Raw genomic sequence first — 18,182 nt, forward strand, 5'->3', positions numbered from 1 at the left:
TCAATCACTGTGGAAAATCAGGATTTATTTCAGAAATGCAATCATGATTTAATATCACAAATTAATCCGTGTGATATATCAAAATAAAGGGAAGATTATAAGCCATATGATCATCTCAGTAGAGGCAGAATAAAACATTAACAGAACACAGCATTTATTCATTAAAAACTCTTAAAATTAATTCAAAGGAACATGTCTCAATATAATATAGGCCACATAAAAAAAAGAAAAAAGAAAAGTCAACAATTCACAGAAATAACAGGTATGCTGAAGGTGTGATGCAAAGATAAAGAAAAAAAAACCCAATAATTTCCAAAGAAATCAATGTCTCCACCCTAAGCCACAAGTACTGATTAAGTAGTTAAATGGGGGGAAAACAAACCTGTTCTGGGCAATGCTTCAGTCTACATTCCTCATTTAGACCTTTGTCCCTTCAGTGCAATAAGCACCTGGTTCACTTACCAGTCAATATCTACAGTAAAGGGGAAAAAGCAAGATTGAAATCAACACTGGACAGAAATAGACAAGACTTGCTTGAAAACTGTCCTCCTACTTTAGAAGCTCTGTAAGCAACTGCACAAAAAACTGTAGTTGTTGCAAAGTCCAAGAACATAGAGGGGGAAAAAAATAACTCTTCAAAAGCAGGTCACTGTCCAGGTATTTCTTAGTCGGGACAGTGCGTTCCAAATAGGAAAAGACACCAAACTACATTGACTTGTTCAAGATTAGGAAAGATAAAAGACCGGGCTGGAAAAATCGGTCACAAATACGAAGAACAGGGGTGAAGTGAAGCTAAAAGAAGAAAGAGAGGAGTGGACAAGACTTACATAGCCCCAGCGCTGGACCCGAGGCGTTGGCTTGGGGCTAGGGGGTGAGGGGGCGGATTAAAGGTCCTTCCAAGTGGCACCCAATGGCTGGCGAGGAAATGCACCTTTTATACGGTCTCAGTCTAAATGAGGCTCCAAATGTAAAAGGAGGCCTAGGTCTCTGGTCGCACTTACCCCACCTTGGACTCTCTTCCTTCCAAAAATATCCCCTCACCTCCTCCAGCTGGCTCTAGCAGCCTTGTACTATAATTCTATTGATCAGCATCCCAGCAACAAGAAAACTCATCTTCAGGTCTGGTGGCGGCCCCGCCTGCCTCATGCTACTTGGCGTGTTCCATCTGGTCACTACATCGTCCGAGCTGTTTCCCAATGCACAAGTCCCTGTGCAGAAGTACTTGCAGAAGGCTGTTCACGCCCCCTTGCCATTTCTGAGCACGCCAACAGCCCTTGGGGGCAGAAGAAAAGCAGAAGGAGCTACAACAGCGGATGTTAGCCCAAATACTGGAAGAGGAGGGGCAAGAAAGAAAAAGCAAGAGGAAGGGAAAAAGAACAGTGGATGCCATTGCCTCAGGCCCAGCCCAGCCCTGAGTGAACATGGACTAGTCACCTGGTCCCGGGTGGTGGGGGTGGGGGTGGAGAAGGATGTGGTGGTGGCTCCTCTCCTGCCTCCCCTCCCAGGGTGCTGAAAGTGATCCCATTCTTTCCCATGTTTCCAGTCTCTGTGCTTTAAACATTTAAGTGTCCCCCAAACTCCTGGACATCACCTTTATGATGTGCATGCAACAAGTTACCTCTGGAAGAACTGGGGCGATGGATGGAGCTGCTCCAAGACCTTAAACTCTGGGGTCAGAGATGGGCAGGGGACAACCTCAGCATGGCACACCTCTGCTTCTGAGCTCTGGGCAGGACAAAATAAGGCCACACAGGTATGAGGTTGAATGACAGGGGCTCCTTGAAAAGCATTGCCCACAGGGGAAGGTTATATAACTGATGGAACTATTTCTGTGGGCCCCTCTTTAGCCCTTTCACCTTCTTATCTAGTCCTCTTAGCCAAGGAATTAGGAATGATGTGGAGAGGCCCCTTTTTGTATGTGTTAGAGTTCTGAGCCTACTGGGATGTGGCAGGTCCTTCCAGGTCCTTTTAAGATATGTCCTGCACAACTGCCAGTCACTGCGCCCTCGTCCTTTGAAAGAAAGACATCAGAGAACATTGACTCAAAGTGTGCTTCCCCAAGCCTGAGAAGGGAGAGCTACTGTTCTGGAGTTCTTTTACAGGAGGACCTTTACCTCATTGTATACCAGGCTATTCTATTCACTCGTTTGCACAATCATGGACTCACCAAACTTTTCTTCTGTTCTTTTGAGAGTAGCACTCCCAATCTGCACCCTGGCAGATTTATTGTGTGAATTCTGCTTCTTAAGAGTCTGTAGCAGCTGTAGCCTGGCATGAAAGAAGAAATTGCTGAATGATAGGATTGGACACAAATGTTGGCTAACAAAAGGATTTGTGAGACCACAGGACAGGGACACTTAAAAAAATACTACAACTCACAATGAACAGTGTGGCCAAGCTCCCTTTTCCCTCCCAATCCTCCATCCTCTCCAATAAGTTGATTTGAGATACTTCCCAGCCTGGTTGAGGCCTGACTTTAAGAGTTGTAGAGTTGCTAATTTAATGCTCTTATTAATTTAATAGTTTTTTTGGAAGATTTTTTTGAGTTTTCTAGGTAAAGAAATCTATCATTCCCAAATATTTATAGTTTTGTACCTTTCTTTCTTTCCGATATATTTATATAATTACTTTCTCATCTTATTGCAATGCTTAGAAGAGAATTTCTAGGAAAAAGTATTTAATGAGGGAAGCAATAGGGTTTCTCTTTTTTTTCCCTGAATTTTTCAGGGAACACCTTTAGGATTAGGGGAAGCACTATATGTTGATCTGAAATCAGATCATATTACTTATAATGGGAAGAAAATAAAATTATTCTTTAAATTTTTGTTTTTATGATTTTCTTCTTTTTTATACTGATGGATGTTTAATTTGATCAAATGCCTTCTTGTTTACTATAGAATTGTTTGCCTGATTTACCTTAGAAAGCTATCTATTAATATATTTTCAACTATTGAAAAAAAAAAGAGTTGTAGAGTTGTTAATGTTTGACAAGAGACAAATACCCATAGCTGAGTTTGGGGAATGGTGATTCTCAAAGGGGAATTTCAGTCAATTCAATTAAATCCAACTGCCTTTATTGAGAATTTACTGCTGCTGGCATGAGATATATATATATATATATATATATATATATATAGAGAGAGAGAGAGAGAGAGAGAGAGAGAGAGAGAGAGAGATGTTTGTAGGGGAAGTTAGATGCTTTCCAACTGCCTAAACAGAGGCAACCTCATGAAAAAGTTTGGGAGGTTGAATCTGAAGACATCAGCCAAGCAGAAATGGCTCTGGTGAATGAAGCAGGGGGCTGCCTGTCCCAAACAGACAAAAGTGAAAGTAGTGTGAAGAGACACTGCAGGCAGAGCCAAGCACAAAGTGAGCTCACAGGTAGAGTCCCTGGCTAGAACTGTGGGAATTGGGAAGAGGGAGCTAACAAGAAAATTCAGGAAACCCCAAGACATTTTGCTGAAAGATCCATCCTATCTCATCCAGAGAAGAAACAAGGAAGGTCTGGAAGAGACTTGAGAAGGAGAACAAATTAAAAAAGGAAGAATATTCACAGATCTAGTTATAAATTACTTATGGGATAATAAAACATATAAAACTTTGAACCAAGGGCTGTCCAAACATTTTATTTAAAGGGGAAAATGAAGTCCAGTGAGGTCAAGAAACTTGCTGTTTAGTGGCAAGATTGATCTCCTGTCTCTCAAACCTCTGCTCTTGACCATGGGTAAAAGAGGTCTGCACATCACTTGGCAGCACTGCAGTTTGATTATTTTAACAGATTCTTTTTTTTTTTTAATTTTCAAAGTTTATTTATTTTGAGAGAGTGGGGGAGGGATGGAGGGGGAGAGGGGGAGAGAGAGAGAGAGAGAGAGAGAGAGAGAGAGAGAGAGAATCCCAAGCAGGCTCCATACCATCAGCACGGAACCCAACGTGGGGCTCGAACCCACGAACCACGAGATCATGACCTGAGCCGAAATCAAGAGTCAGACGCTCAACTGACTGAGCCACCCAGGCGCCCCAAGGGAGACTCTATACTTGAGGGGGGCTGTCACAATTGAAAGAAGGGAAAGGTTGTTGATTTTTCAAACCATGTATTCTAATGTATTACTTACATTTCTTTTTTTAAATATGAAATTTATTGTCAAATTGGTTTCCATACAACACCCAGTGCTCATCCCAAAAGGTGCCCTCCTCAATACCCATCACCCACCCTCCCCTTCCTCCCACCCCCCATCAACCCTCAGTTTGTTCTCAGTTTTTAAGAGTCTCTTATGCTTTGGCTCTCTCCCACTCTAACCTCTTTTTTTTTTTCCCTTCCCCTCTCCCATGGGTTTCTGTTAAGTTTCTCAGGATCCACATAAGAGTGAAAACATACGGTATCTGTCTTACTCTGTATAGTTTATTTCACTTAGCATCACACGCTCCAGTTCCATCCACGTTGCTACAAAGGGCAATATTTCATTCTTTCTCATTGCCACGTAGTATTCCATTGTGTATATAAACCACAATTTCTTTATCCATTCATCAGTTGATGGACATTTAGGCTCTTTCCATAATTTGGCTATTGTTGAGAGTGCTGCTATGAACATTGGGGTACAAGTGCCCCTATGCATCAGTACTCCTGTATCCCTTGGGTAAATTCCTAGCAGTGCTATTGCTGGGTCATAGGGTAGGTCTATTTTTAATTTTCTGAGGAACCTCCACACTGCTTTCCACAGTGGCTGCACCAGTTTGCATTCCCACCAACAGTGCAAGAGGGTTCCCGTTTCTCCACATCCTCTCCAGCATCTATAGTCTCCAGATTTGTTCCTTTTAGCCACGCTGACTGGCATTAGGTGATATCTAGAGTGGTTTTGATTTGTATTTCTCTGATGAGGAGTGACGTTGAACATCTTTTCATGTGCCTGTTGGCCATCTGGATGTCTTCTTTAGAGAAGTGTCTATTCATGTTTTCTGCCCATTTCTTCACTGGATTATTTGCTTTTCGGGTGTGGAGTTTGGTGAGTTCTTTATAGATTTTGGATACTAGCCCTTTGCCCGATATGTCATTTGCAAATATCTTTTCCCATTCCGTTATCTGCCTTTTAGTTTTGTTGATTGTTTCCTTTGCAGTGCAGAAGCTTTTATCTTCATGAAGTCCCAATAGTTCATTTTTGCTTTTAATTCCCTTGCCCTTGGGGATGTGTCAAGTAAGAAACTGCTGCTGCTGAGGTCAGAGAGGTCTTTTCCTGCTTTCTCCTCTAGGGTTTGGATGGTTTCCTGTCTCACATTCAGGTCCTTTATCCATTTTGAGTTTGCTTTTGTGAATGGTGTAAGAAAGTGGTTTAGTTTCATTCTTCTGCATGTTGCTGTCCAGTTCTCCCAGCACCATTTGTTAAAAAAACTGTCCTTTTTCCATTGGATATTCTTTCCTTGCTTTGTTAAAGATTAGTTGGCCATACTTTTGTGGCTTTAGTTATGGTGTTTCTATTCTATTCCATTGGTCTATGTGTCTGTTTTTGTGCCACTTACGTTTCTACTCCTCTTTCATGATCTCCGGGGTGGTAGCTTCCAAATGACCCAAGGAATAGTAAGATCAAACCAGGTAGTATGCTTAGGGCCTCCCTGTAAGCTCTTTTTGTCACTGAGGGTATGTTTATATGTGACTTTAGACTATGTTTTTTGGTGGAGACATTTGAAAGTACACTACCCACGGATAACTTATTTGCCAGGCAAATGACAAGAAGATCATAGGGATTTAGCACTAAAAGAATTTAGTCTAGTTCTGGGTAACAAGGAAACCAGAGAAAATTTGGAGAAGTGGAATGAGGAGATGGATACTGAAATCACCCTCTGTGAGGCTTAGTGACCAGGTTGGGCATGAATAACTCAATAGCCAAGAAATTTTAGAAGCTTGAAGCATAGTCCTAGTAAATAGTGATAGCATACAAGTAGACAGATGCACATACTTTCATTTAATAGGACTTGTGTTAAGATCGTGGAAATATGAGTCTTATTCAACACAATTTTATAAAGTGACATCAATAGGAACTGCATTATAAAGAGGGATTATTTCTAAAGAAATGATCTAATTCTAAAGGAGTCCCAAATCACCTATCAAGCACAAAGAGAAGACCAAGTAAAAATAATTCTTGGTACTAAACAAAATGCATCAAAAAAGCAAATCAGTCATTTTTTATTTTGGTAAAAATCATGTAACATAAAATTAATTTTATTTATCTTTAAAAATGATGTTAAAATGCACGTAACATGAACTTAACCATTTTAACCACTTATTTTTTTATTTGACTATAGTTCACACACAATGTTACATTAGTTTCCGTACAACATAGTGATTCACCTTCTCTATACGTTATGCTATGCTCACGACAAGTGTAGCTACCATCTGTCACCTAGAGGTTATTATACTAAGTGAAATAAGTCAGACTGAGAAAGACAAAGAGCATCTTAACCACTTTTAGGAGTCAGTTTAGCAGTGTTAAGTACATTCACACTGGATGGAAACAATCTCCAGAACTCTTTTTATCTTGCGAAATTGAAATTATATACCAATAAAACAATTCCTCATTCATCTTTCCCTCCAGTCCCTAAATTCTATATCTATATTTTGACTACTCTCATTGCCTCATATAAGTAAATCACACAGTATTTGTATTTTTTTTAAGTTAAAAATGTTTATTTAAATTCAAGTTAGTTAACTTATAGTGTAGTATTGGTTTCAGGAGTAGAACTCAGTGATTCATCACTTACAAATAACACACAGTGCTTATCCCAACAAGTGCCCTCCTTAATACCCATCACCCATTTACCATGTCCCCCTGCCTACTTCCCATTTTCATGTGGAATGGGTTAACCCAAATTAAATTGGTTAACCATTACCCACCCACCTCCCCTCCAGCAACCCTGTTTGTTCTCTACATTTTAGAGTGTCTTATGGTTTACCTTATTCTCTGTTTTTATCTTATATTTCCTTCACTTCCCCTATATTCATCTGTTTTGTTTCTTAAATACCACATATGAGTGAAATCATATATTTGTCTTTCTCTGACTAATTTCTCTTAGCATAATACACTCTAGTTCTAGCCATGTTGTTGCAAATGGCAAGATTTCATTCTTTTTGAAGGCTGAGTAATATTCCGTTGTATATGTATACCACAACTTCTTTATCCATCCATCAGTCTGTGGACATTTGGGCTCTCTCCACAGTTTGGCTATTGTTGCTAGTGCTGCTATAAACATGGGAGTGCACGTGCCCCTTCAAATCAGTATTTTTATATCATTTGGATAAATACCTAGTAGTACAATTGCTGGGTGTAGGGTAGTTGTATTTTTTACTTTTTAAGTAAACCTCCATACTGTTTTCCAAGTGTCTGCACCAGTTTGCAGTCCCACCAACAGTGCAAGATTTCCCCCCTTTCTCCACATCCTCGTCAACATCTTTTGTTGCTCGAGTTGTTAATTTTAGTCATTCTGACAGGTGTGAGGTAGTATCTCACTGTGGTTTTGATTTGTATTTCCCTGATGATGAGTGATGTTGGTCATTTTCTCATGTTGGTTGGCCATCTGGTTATCTTCTTCGGAGAAGTGTCTACTCATGCCTTCTGCTTATTTCTTCACTGGATTATTGACTTTTTGGATGCTGAGTTTGATAAATTCTTTATAGATTTTGGATACTATCCCTTTATCTGATATGTCACTTGGAAATATCTTCTCCCATTCCATTGGTTGTCTTTTAGTTTTGTTGTTTGTTTCCTTTGCTGTGCAAAAGGTTTTTACCTTGATGAGGTCCCAATAGCTTATATTTTTGCTTTTACTTATATCCCTTGCTTCCGGAGACATGTCTAGTAAGAAGTTGCTGTGGTCAAAGTCAAAGAGGTTGCTGCCTGTTTTCTCCTGTAGGATTTTGATGACTTCCTGTATCATATTTAGGTCTTTCATCCATTCTAATTTTATTTTTGTGTATGGTGAAAGAAAGAGATCCTGTTTCATTCTTCTGCATGCCCCTGTCCAGTTTTCCCAGCACCACTTGCTGAAGAGACATTTTTCCATTGGATACTCTTCCCTGATTTGTCAGGGATTAGTTGGCCCTACATTTGTGGGTCCATTTCTGGGTGCTCCATTCAGTTTTGTTGATCTATGTATCTGTTTTTGTGCCAGTAGCGTGTTGTGTTGATGATTACAGCTTTGTAATACAACTTAAAGTCTGGAATTGTGATGCCTCCAGCTTTGGTTTTCCTTTTCAACATTACTTTGGCTATTCAGGGTCTTTTCTGGTTCCATGCAATTAGGATTATTTGTTCTAGCTCTGTGAAGAATGCTGGTGTTATTTTGATATTGCATTGAATGTGTAGATTGCTTTGGATAGTATAGACATTTTACCTATATGTATTCTTCCAATCCATGAGCATGGAATGTTTAACCATTTACTTGTGTCTTCTTCAATTTATTTCATAAGCTTTCCATAATTTTCAGGGTACAGACTTCTATCCTTTTGATTAGGTTTATTCCTAGGTATCTTATGGTATTTGGTGCAATTGCAAATGGGCTCAATTCCTTGATTTCTCTATCTGCTGTTTCATTATTGGTGTATAGAAATGCAACTTATTTCTGTACATTGATTTTATATCCTGCAGCTTCGCTGCATTCATGTATCAGTTCTAGAAGGTTTTTTTTTTTTTGGTGGAGTCGTTTGGGTTTTCCATATAGAGTACCATGTCATCTGTGAAAAGTGAAAGTTTGACTTCTTCTTTGACAACGTCTTTGACTTTCATTTCTTTTTTTGCTTGATTACTGAGGCTAGGACTTCCAACACTATGTTGAACAACAGTGGTGACTGTGGACATCTCTTTCATGTTCCTGACCTTATAGGGAAAGCTCTCAGTTTTTCCCCATTGAGGATAATATTAGGTATGGGCCTTTCATATATGGCCTTTATGATGTTGAGGCATATTCCTTCTATCCCTACTTTCTTGTGGGTTTTCATCAAGAAAGAATGCGGTGTTTTGTCAGATGCTTTTTCTGCATCAATTGAGAGGATGGTATGGATTTATCCTTTGTTTTTTTTTTTATTAATGTGGCATATCACGTTGATTAATTTGTGGATATTGAACCAGCCCTGCAGCCCAGGAATGAATCTCACTTGATCATGGTGAATAATTCTTTTAATAAATTGATTGATGCATTCGATTTGCTAGTATCTTGCTGAGATTTTTTTGCATCCATGTTCATTGGGTATATTAGCCTGTATTTCTCCTTTTTAGAGGGGTCTTTGCTGGTTTTGGAATCAAGGTAATACTGGTTAATTAGAATGAGTTTGGAAGCTTTCCTTTTATTTCTACTTTTTTGGAACAGTTTGAGAAGAATAGGTATTCACTCTTTTTTAAATGGCTGGTGAATTCCTGTGTGATACCATCTGGCTCAGGACTCTTGTTTGCTGGGAGATTTTTGATAACTGATACAATTTACTTCCTGGTTCTGGGTTTGTTCAAAAATTCTACTTATTCCTATTTCAGTTTTGGTAGTTTGTGAGTTTCTAGGAATTTGTCCATTTTTCCAGATTGCCCAGTTTGTTGGCATATATTTTTTCATAGTATTCTCATAATTGTTTATATTTCTGTGGTGGTGTTGTAATCTCTCCTCTTTCATTCATGATTTTATTTACTTGGGTCCTCTCTCTTTTATTTTTTGATAAGTCTGGTTAGGGGTTTATCAATTTTGTTTATTCTTTTAAAAAAATTTTTTTTCAACGTTTATTTATTTTTGGGACAGAGAGAGACAGAGCATGAACAGGGGAGGGGCAGAGAGAGAGGGAGACACAGAATCGGAAACAGGCTCCAGGCTCTGAGCCATCAGCCCAGAGCCGGACGCGGGGCTCGAACTCACGGACCGCGAGATCGTGACCTGGCTGAAGTCGGACGCTTAACTGACTGCGCCACCCAGGCGCCCCCAATTTTGTTTATTCTTAAAAAAACAAGCATTTAGTTTCATTGATCTTTCTACTTTTTTTGTTGTTTCTATATCACTTATTTATGCTCTAATCTTTATTATTTCCCTTCTTCTGCTGGCTTTAGGCTTTATTTGCTACTTCTTTTCTAGCTCCTTTAGGTGTAAGTTTAGGTTATGTATTTGGGACCTTTTTGCTTCTTGAGATGGGCCTAAGTTGCCATGTACTTTCCTTTTAGTACTGCCTTTGCTGCATCCCAAAGGCTTTGGACTGTTGTGTTTTCATTTTCATTTGCTTCCATGTATTTTTTAATTTCTTCTTTAATTTCCTGGTAACCTATTCTTTCTTTAGTGAGATGTTCTATTTTTTTCTCTTTTTTCTTTTTTAAAATTTACATCCAAATTAGCTAGTATATAGTGCAGCAATGATTTCAGGAGTAGATTCCTTAGTGCCCCTTACCCATTTAGCCCATCCCCCCTCCCACAACCCCTCCAGTAACCCTCAGTTTGTTCTCCATATTTATGAGCCTCTTCTGTTTTGTCCCCCTCCCTGTTTTTATATTATGTTTCCCTTCCCTTATGTTCTTTAACTTCCATGCATTTTAGGGCTTTCCATTTTTTCCCCCTGTGGTTGATTTCAAGTTTCATAGTGTTGTGATCTGAAAATATGTGTGGTATGATCTCATTCTTTTTGTACCTATTGAGGGCTAATTTGTGACCTTGTAAGTGATCTATTCTGGTGAATGTTGCATGTGTACTCGAGAAGAATGTGTATTCTGCTACTTTAGGATGATAAGTTTTGAATATATTTGTGAAGTCCATTTGGTCCAGTGTATCATTCAAAGCCATTATTTCCTTGTTGATTTCCTGCTTAGATGATCCTTCCATTGGTGTAAGTGGGGTATTAAAGTCTCTTACTATTATTATTAAGATATTAATAATATCTTAATATTATTATCAATGAGTTTCTTTATGTTCGTGATTAATTGATTCATATATTTGGGTGTTTCAAGTTGGGGGCATAAATATTTAAATTGTTAGATCTTCTTGATGGACAGATTCATTAATTATGACATAGTGCCCTTCTTCATCTCTTGTTACAGTCTTTGTTTAAAATCTATTTTTTCTGATATAAGTATGGATACTCTGGCTTTCATTTCATGTCCATTAGCATGATAGATGGTTCTCCATCCTCTAAATTTCAATCTGCAAGTCTCAGTCCTCAGGTCTAAAATGAGCCTCTTGTTGGCAGCATATAGATGGATCTTGTTGTTTTATCCATTCTGATACCCTATGTCATTTAGTTGGAGCATTTAGTCCATTTACATTCAGAGTGATTATTGAAAGATATGAATTTATTGCCATTGTGTTACCTGTAAAGTTGGTGTTTTGGTGTTGTTCTCTGGTCCATTCTAGTCTTTGTTGCTTTGGCCTTCTTTTTTCTTATCCACTCAGAAAGTCCTCCTTAAAATTTTTTCAGGGCTGGTTTAGTGGTCACAAACTCCTTTGGTTTTTGTTTGTCTGGGAAACTCTTTATCTCTTTTTCAATCTGAATGACACTCTTGCTGGGTAAAGAATTCTTGCCTGCATATTTTTTTGCATTCAGCACATTGAATATTTCTTGCCACTCCTTTCCAGCCTGCCAAGTTTCAGTGTACATGTCTGCTACTAAACTTATGTGTATACCTTTGTATATTAAGGGCCTTTTGTCCCTAGACGCTTTCAGAATTCTCTCTTTATCTTTGTATTTTATAAGTTTCACTATGATATGTCATGGTGTTGACCTGTTTTTGTTGAGTTTTGAGGGGATTTCTCTGTGCCTCTTGGATTTGAATGCCTGTTTCATTCCCAGATTAGGGAAGTTGTCAGCTATAATTTGTACAAAGAAACCTTCTTCGCCCTTTTTCTGCTCTTATTCTTCTGGGATAACTATGTAGGGATAGTGTTTTGTTTCATGGAATCAGTTCTCTAATATCCCCTCATGATCTAATAATTTTATTTCCCTCTTTTTTTTAGCTTCACTATTTTCTATAATTTTATCTTCTATTTGCCTATTTTCTCCTCTGCTTTCTCAATCTTTACTGTCACTGTATCCAGTTTGTTTTGCGTCTTACATATAGAATTTTTTAAATTTCATTCTGATGAGCTCTTAGGTCTTTGATGCCTGCAGCAAGGGTTTCTCTGGTGTCGTCCTTGCTTTTTTAGAGCCAAGCTGGTAATCTGATGAATGTAGTTCTAATTTCTTGTTCAGATATAATGTTTATATTATATGAAAAAAGGGGAGAGGAAACTTGATCCCCCCAAAAAAGAGAAAAGAGAAGAGAAGAAAAAAACTCCAGAGAATCAAAAAACTGTAAGGCCAATTCCAAAGAAAACGAATGTAAAAAAGGAAAAAAAAATAAAACAGAAAAAAAAGAAAAAGAAAAGAACAAAAAAGTCTGATCTAAAGAAAAGAGAAAAGGAAGTGAAAAAAACAAGAAACTATTAGCCTGAGTTCAAGAGAAAAAAAGAAGGAAGAAGAAATGAAGAAAGAACTGTAGGTGTCATTGTTGAGCAATTGATTTTTAGTTCACTTGGTGCATGGGAGGTACTGGCTGTGCTGGTCTTCTGAGGAGAAGCCAGATGCATTGGCTCAGAGTCCATCTTGCCCCACTAAATAAGCAGTTGCCAGGCACCGTGGGTGGTGGGTTTTGGTGTAAGTGGATCCCACCTCCACTGATGGTTGTTGTGATGCTCTCTGAAGTACCACCATGTTGGGAGGAAAATTGCACAACCCCAATTTTTTCTTCCTGGGCCAGGGATCTTACCTCCATACTGTTCAGGCAGCCCTTACAGAATAGTGAGGGCAGTCAGCTCACCCTGTGTCACAACTCCCCTGCATTTTTTTCTTTGGCCTGTTGCTAGGATTCAAAACCCAAAGTCTTAAAGGACCCTGCACTGTGCAGATCTGCTTCCCTCCTCTGGAGTAGAGCGTCTCCACTCTATGGATGAAGCATCTTTGGCTGGCACCTGCAGGGTCTTTTCTTCTTGGGGTGACAATAAACCCTCTCCAAAAAGTACTCCAAATGGGGAATGTTCTCTCCTAGTATGACCCAACGATCTCTTCACCACCCTATGCACTCTGGGGCCAGCTCCCTCTTCCCCAGGACCGCATGACACTGCTCCACTCTGGATAAAGTCACACACTTCCAAATCCTTAGAGTTTGAGCTCCAAAGTCTGGAAAAAAAAATAAAACTAAGATACTAAGTACTTCTCACTCCCCAGTCCAGGCTCCAGAGAGGTTTTTGTCTTATGCTAACTTTATGCCATACTTTCTCAACCCCTCTCTCTTTCTCTCTCTTGTGTCTCTCCACGGAAATTTTCTCTTCCTTCTGCAACACCGCCATTTTTCTCTTTTCCATTTCACTTCCACACACTTCGCACCTTCTAAGCTGTCTCCCTGCAACTGTGGAGATCTTTATGCCACTCCACAGATCACTTTCCTGGGTGTTCTAAGTGATCTGACTTCAATACAGCTGTGTTTGAGGGATGAGGAAAGCCCAGGGTACCCCTAATTCTCAGCCATCTTAACTCCTCATATTTGTTCTTTAGTAGCTGGTTTATTTCACTTAGCATAATATTTTGAAGTTTCATCCATGTTGTAGCATGTGTCAGAATTTCTTTCCTTTTTAAGGGTTTATAATATTTCATTGTATGTGCACACCAATTTTGCTTACCCATTCATCCATTGATGAATCTACTTGGGTAGATTACAACTTTCAGCTATTGTGAATAATGCTGCTATGACATAAATGTGCAAATATCCCTTCCAGATCTTGCTTTCTGTCCTTTTGGGTATATAGCCAGAAGTGGGATTGCTGGATGAAGGTAATTTTGTTTTTAATTTTTGTAGGAAATACCATATTGTTTTCCATAGTGGTTGCATAATTTTTCATTCCTACACATAATGCAAAAGAGATCCAATTTCTCCACATTCTCATCAAGACTTATTTTCTCTCTTTTTTTTTTTTGAGAGTAGCCACCTTAATGGGTATGAGGTGGTATCTCATTCTGATTTTGATTTGCATTTTCCTAATGATTAGTGATTTTTCAACATCTTTTCATGTACATAGTAATTTGTATATCTTCTTTGGAGAAATATCTGTTAAAGTCCCTTGACCATTTTTAAAATCAAGTTTTTGTTGTTGTTGTTGTTGTTGTTGTGTTGTAGGGGTTCTCAAGTTTTTATTTAAATTCAGTTAGTTAACATAAGGTACAATATCATTTTTCAAGTATACAATGTAGTGATTTTTGTGCTTTTTAAAATATTTTAAATGTTTATTTATTTTTGAGAGAGAGAGACAGACAGAGCATGAGTGGGGGAGGAGCAGAGAGAGAGGGAGACACAGAATCCAAAGCAGGCTCCAGGCTCTGAACTGTCAGCACAGAGCCTGATGTGGGGCTCAACCTCATGAACAGTGAGATCATGACCTGAGCTGAAGCTGGACACTTAACTGACTGAGCCACCCAGGTGCCCCGATTTTTTTGTGCTTTTTAAAGAAAATTTATTTAGTTATTAATTTTAAGTTTTATTTGAATTCCAGTCAATATACAGTGTTATATTACTTTCAGGTGTACAATATAGTGAATCAACAGAATCAACATTTCTATAGAATTTCTGGTGCTCATCACAAGTGCACCATATCATCTATTTAACCTATCCCCACAACCACCTACCTTCATGTAACCATCAGTTTGTTCTCGATAGTAAGAGTGTCTTTTGTGGTTTGCCTCTCTTTTTGTAGTCTTTGCTCATTTTTTTCCTTAAATTACACATATGAGTAAAATCATGTGGTATTTATTTTTCTCTGACTGACTTATTTCGCTTAGCATAATACTCTCTAGCTCCATCAAATTGTGGCAAACATGAAGATTACATTGGTTTTTATGGGTGGATAATATTCCATTGTATGTATGCACCACATCTTCTTTATCCATTCATCAGTAGATGGACACTTGGGCTCTTTCCATAATTCAGCTATTGTAGATTATGCTGCTATAAACATTAGGGTGCATGCATCCCTCGTTATCAGTATTTTTGTATACTTTGGGTAAATACCTAGGAGTGCAATTACTGGATTGTAGGGTATTTCTGTTTTTAACTTTTTGAGGTATCTCCATACTGTTTTCTGTTATGCAGAAAACTGGTGGCTGCACCAGTTTGCATTCTCACTAACAACAGAGCATGAGGGTTCACCTTTCTTCACATCCTCGCCAACACTTGTTTCTTGTGTTGTTGATTTAGCCATTCTGACAGGTGTGAGATGATATCTCATTGTAATTTTGATTTGCATTTCCCTGATGATGAGTGATATTGAGCATCATTTCATGGATCTGTTGGCCATCTGGATGTCTTCTTTGGAAAAATGTCTATTCATGTCTTTTGCCCATGTTTAATTAGATTATTCTTTTTTCGGGGCTCCTGGGTGGCTCAGTCAGTTAAGCGTTCAACTTCAGTTCAGGTCATGATCTCATGGTTCATGAGTTCAAGCCCCACGTTAGGATCTGTGCTGACAGCTCAGAGCCTGGACACTGCTTTGGATTCTGTGTTTCCCTCTGTCTCTCTGTCCCTCCCCTGCTCGCTCTCTCTCTCTCTCTCAAAAATAAATAAACATTAAAAATTAAAAAAAAAGATTATTCATTTTTCGGGTATTGAGTTTGATAAGTTCTTTATATATTTTGGATACTAACCTTTTCTCAGATATGTCACCTACAAAACTCTTCTCCCATTCTCTAGGTTGCCTTTTAGTTTTCTTGATTGTTTCCTTCACTGTGCAGAAGTTTTTTTTTATTATGATGTAGTCTCAACAGTTTATTTTTTCTTTTGTTTTCCTTGACTCAGGAGACATATCTAGAAAGACATTGCTATGGCTGATGTCAAAGAACTGCCTGTGTTTTTTTCCAGGATTTTTCTAGGATTTAGGTATTTTATCCATTTTGAATTTATTTTTGTGTATGGTGTAAAAAAGTGGTCGAGTTTTGTTGTTTTGCATGTTACTGTCCAGTTTTCCCAACACCGTTTGTTGATAAGATGCCTTTTTTAGGTATTTTATCCATTTTGAATTTATTTTTGTGTTTGGTATAAAAAAGTGGTAGAGTTTTGTTCTTTTGCATGTTGCTGTCCAGTTTTCCCAATACCATTTGTTGATGAGATGTCTTTTTTTTCCATTGGAAATTCTTTCCTGCTTTCTCGCAGATTAGTTGACCACACAGTTGCGGGTCCATTTCTGGGTTTTCTATTCTGTTCCATTGATCTATGTGTCTGTTTTTGTGCCAGTACCATACTGTTTTGATCAGTATAGCTTTGTAATATAATTTGAAGTCCAGAATTGTAATGCCTCCAGCTTTGCTTTTCCTTTTCAACATGACTTTGGTTACACACTGTCTGTTGTGGTTGCATACAAATTTAGGATTGTTTGCTCTAGCTCTGTGAAAAATGTTATTGTTATTTTGACAAGGATTGCAATAAATACGTAGATGGCTTTGGTTAGTATAGATATTTTAACAATATTTGTTCTTCCAAGCATTAGCATAGACTTTCTTTCCATTTCTTTGTGCCATCCTCAATTTCCTTTATCAGTGTTTACAATTTTCAGAGTACAGGTCTTTCATGTCTTTGGTTTGGTTTATTCCTGGTATGTTATTATTTTTGGTGCGATTTTCAATAAGATTGTTTTCTTAATTTCCCTTTTTGCTGCTTAATCACTGATGTATAGAAATTGAACAGATTTCTGCACACTTATTTTGTATCCTCTGACTTTACTGAATTCCTGTATCAGTTCTAGCACTTTTTGGTGGAGTCTTTCTAGTTTTTATCTATACTATCATGTAATCTGCAAATATCAAAAATTTACTTCATCTTTGCTGATTTTGATTCCTTTTATTTATTTTTGTTGTATGATTGCTGAAGCTAGGACTTCCAGCAGTATGTTAAATAACAGTGGTGACAGTGGACATCCCTGTCCTGTTACTGACCATAGAGGAAATGACCTCATTTTTTTTTCCTATTTAGGCTGATATTAGCTGTGGATTTTTCATATATGGCTGTTGTTGTGTTGAGGTATGTTCTGTCTAAACCTACTTTGTTGAAGGTTTTTATCATGAATAAATGTGCTTTGTAAGATGCTTTTTCTGCATCTATTGAGAAGATCATATGGTTCTTATCCTTTCTTATATTAATGTTACGTATTATGTTGATTGTTTTGTGAATACTTTTTCTATTTTTCAAGTTTTTATTTAAATTCCAGTTAGTTAACATACTTTGTAGCATTAGTTTCAGGCATAGAATTTAGTGATTCATCACTTAAATACAACACCTAGTGTTTACCTCAACAAGTGCCCTCCTTAGTACCCATCATTCATTTAACACATTCCCCCACCAACCTCCCCTCCAGAAGCCCTCAGTTTGTTCTCTATAGTTAAGAGACTGTTTTCTGGTTTGCCTCTCTTTATCCACCCCCAACCATGTTCATCTGTTTTGCTTCTTCAAATCTACATATGAGTGAAATCATGTGGTATTTGCCCTCCTCTGACTGACTTATTTTGCTTAGCATGATACTCTCTACCTCCATCCATGTCGTTGCAAATGACAAGATTTTATTCCTTTTTTGGCTGAGTCGTATCCATTGTATACATATATCATTCATCAGATAATTGGGGTCTTTCCATTCATCAGACACTTGGGCTCTTTCCATAATTGACTATTGTTGATAATACTATATAAACATCAGTGTGCATGTATCACTTTGAGTTTGAATTTTTGTTTACTTTGGGTAAATACCTAGTAGTGCAGTTACTGGATCATAGGGTAGTTCTATTTTTAAAAATTTGAATCACCTCCATTCTCCAGAGTTGGCTGCACCATTTTGCATTCCCACTTACAGTAGAAGAGGGCTCCCCTTTCTCTGCATCCTTGTAAACATCTGTTGTTTCCTGTGAACTTTAGCCATGCTGAGAGGTGTGAGGTAATATCTCATTGTAGTTTTGATTTATATTTATCTGATTATGAGTAATGTTGAGCATCTTTCCATGTGTATGTTGGCCATCTGGTTGTCTTCTTTGTAAAATTGTCTAATCATGTCTTCTGTCCATTTTTTAACTGGATTATTTGTTTTTTTTGCAATTTTTTGGATGTTGAGTTTGATAAATTCTTTATAGATTTTGGATAGTAACCCTTTATTAGATATGTCCTTTGCAAATC

Source organism: Prionailurus viverrinus, chromosome X, assembly GCF_022837055.1.
Source record: "Prionailurus viverrinus isolate Anna chromosome X, UM_Priviv_1.0, whole genome shotgun sequence".
Lineage (NCBI taxonomy): Eukaryota > Metazoa > Chordata > Mammalia > Carnivora > Felidae > Prionailurus > Prionailurus viverrinus.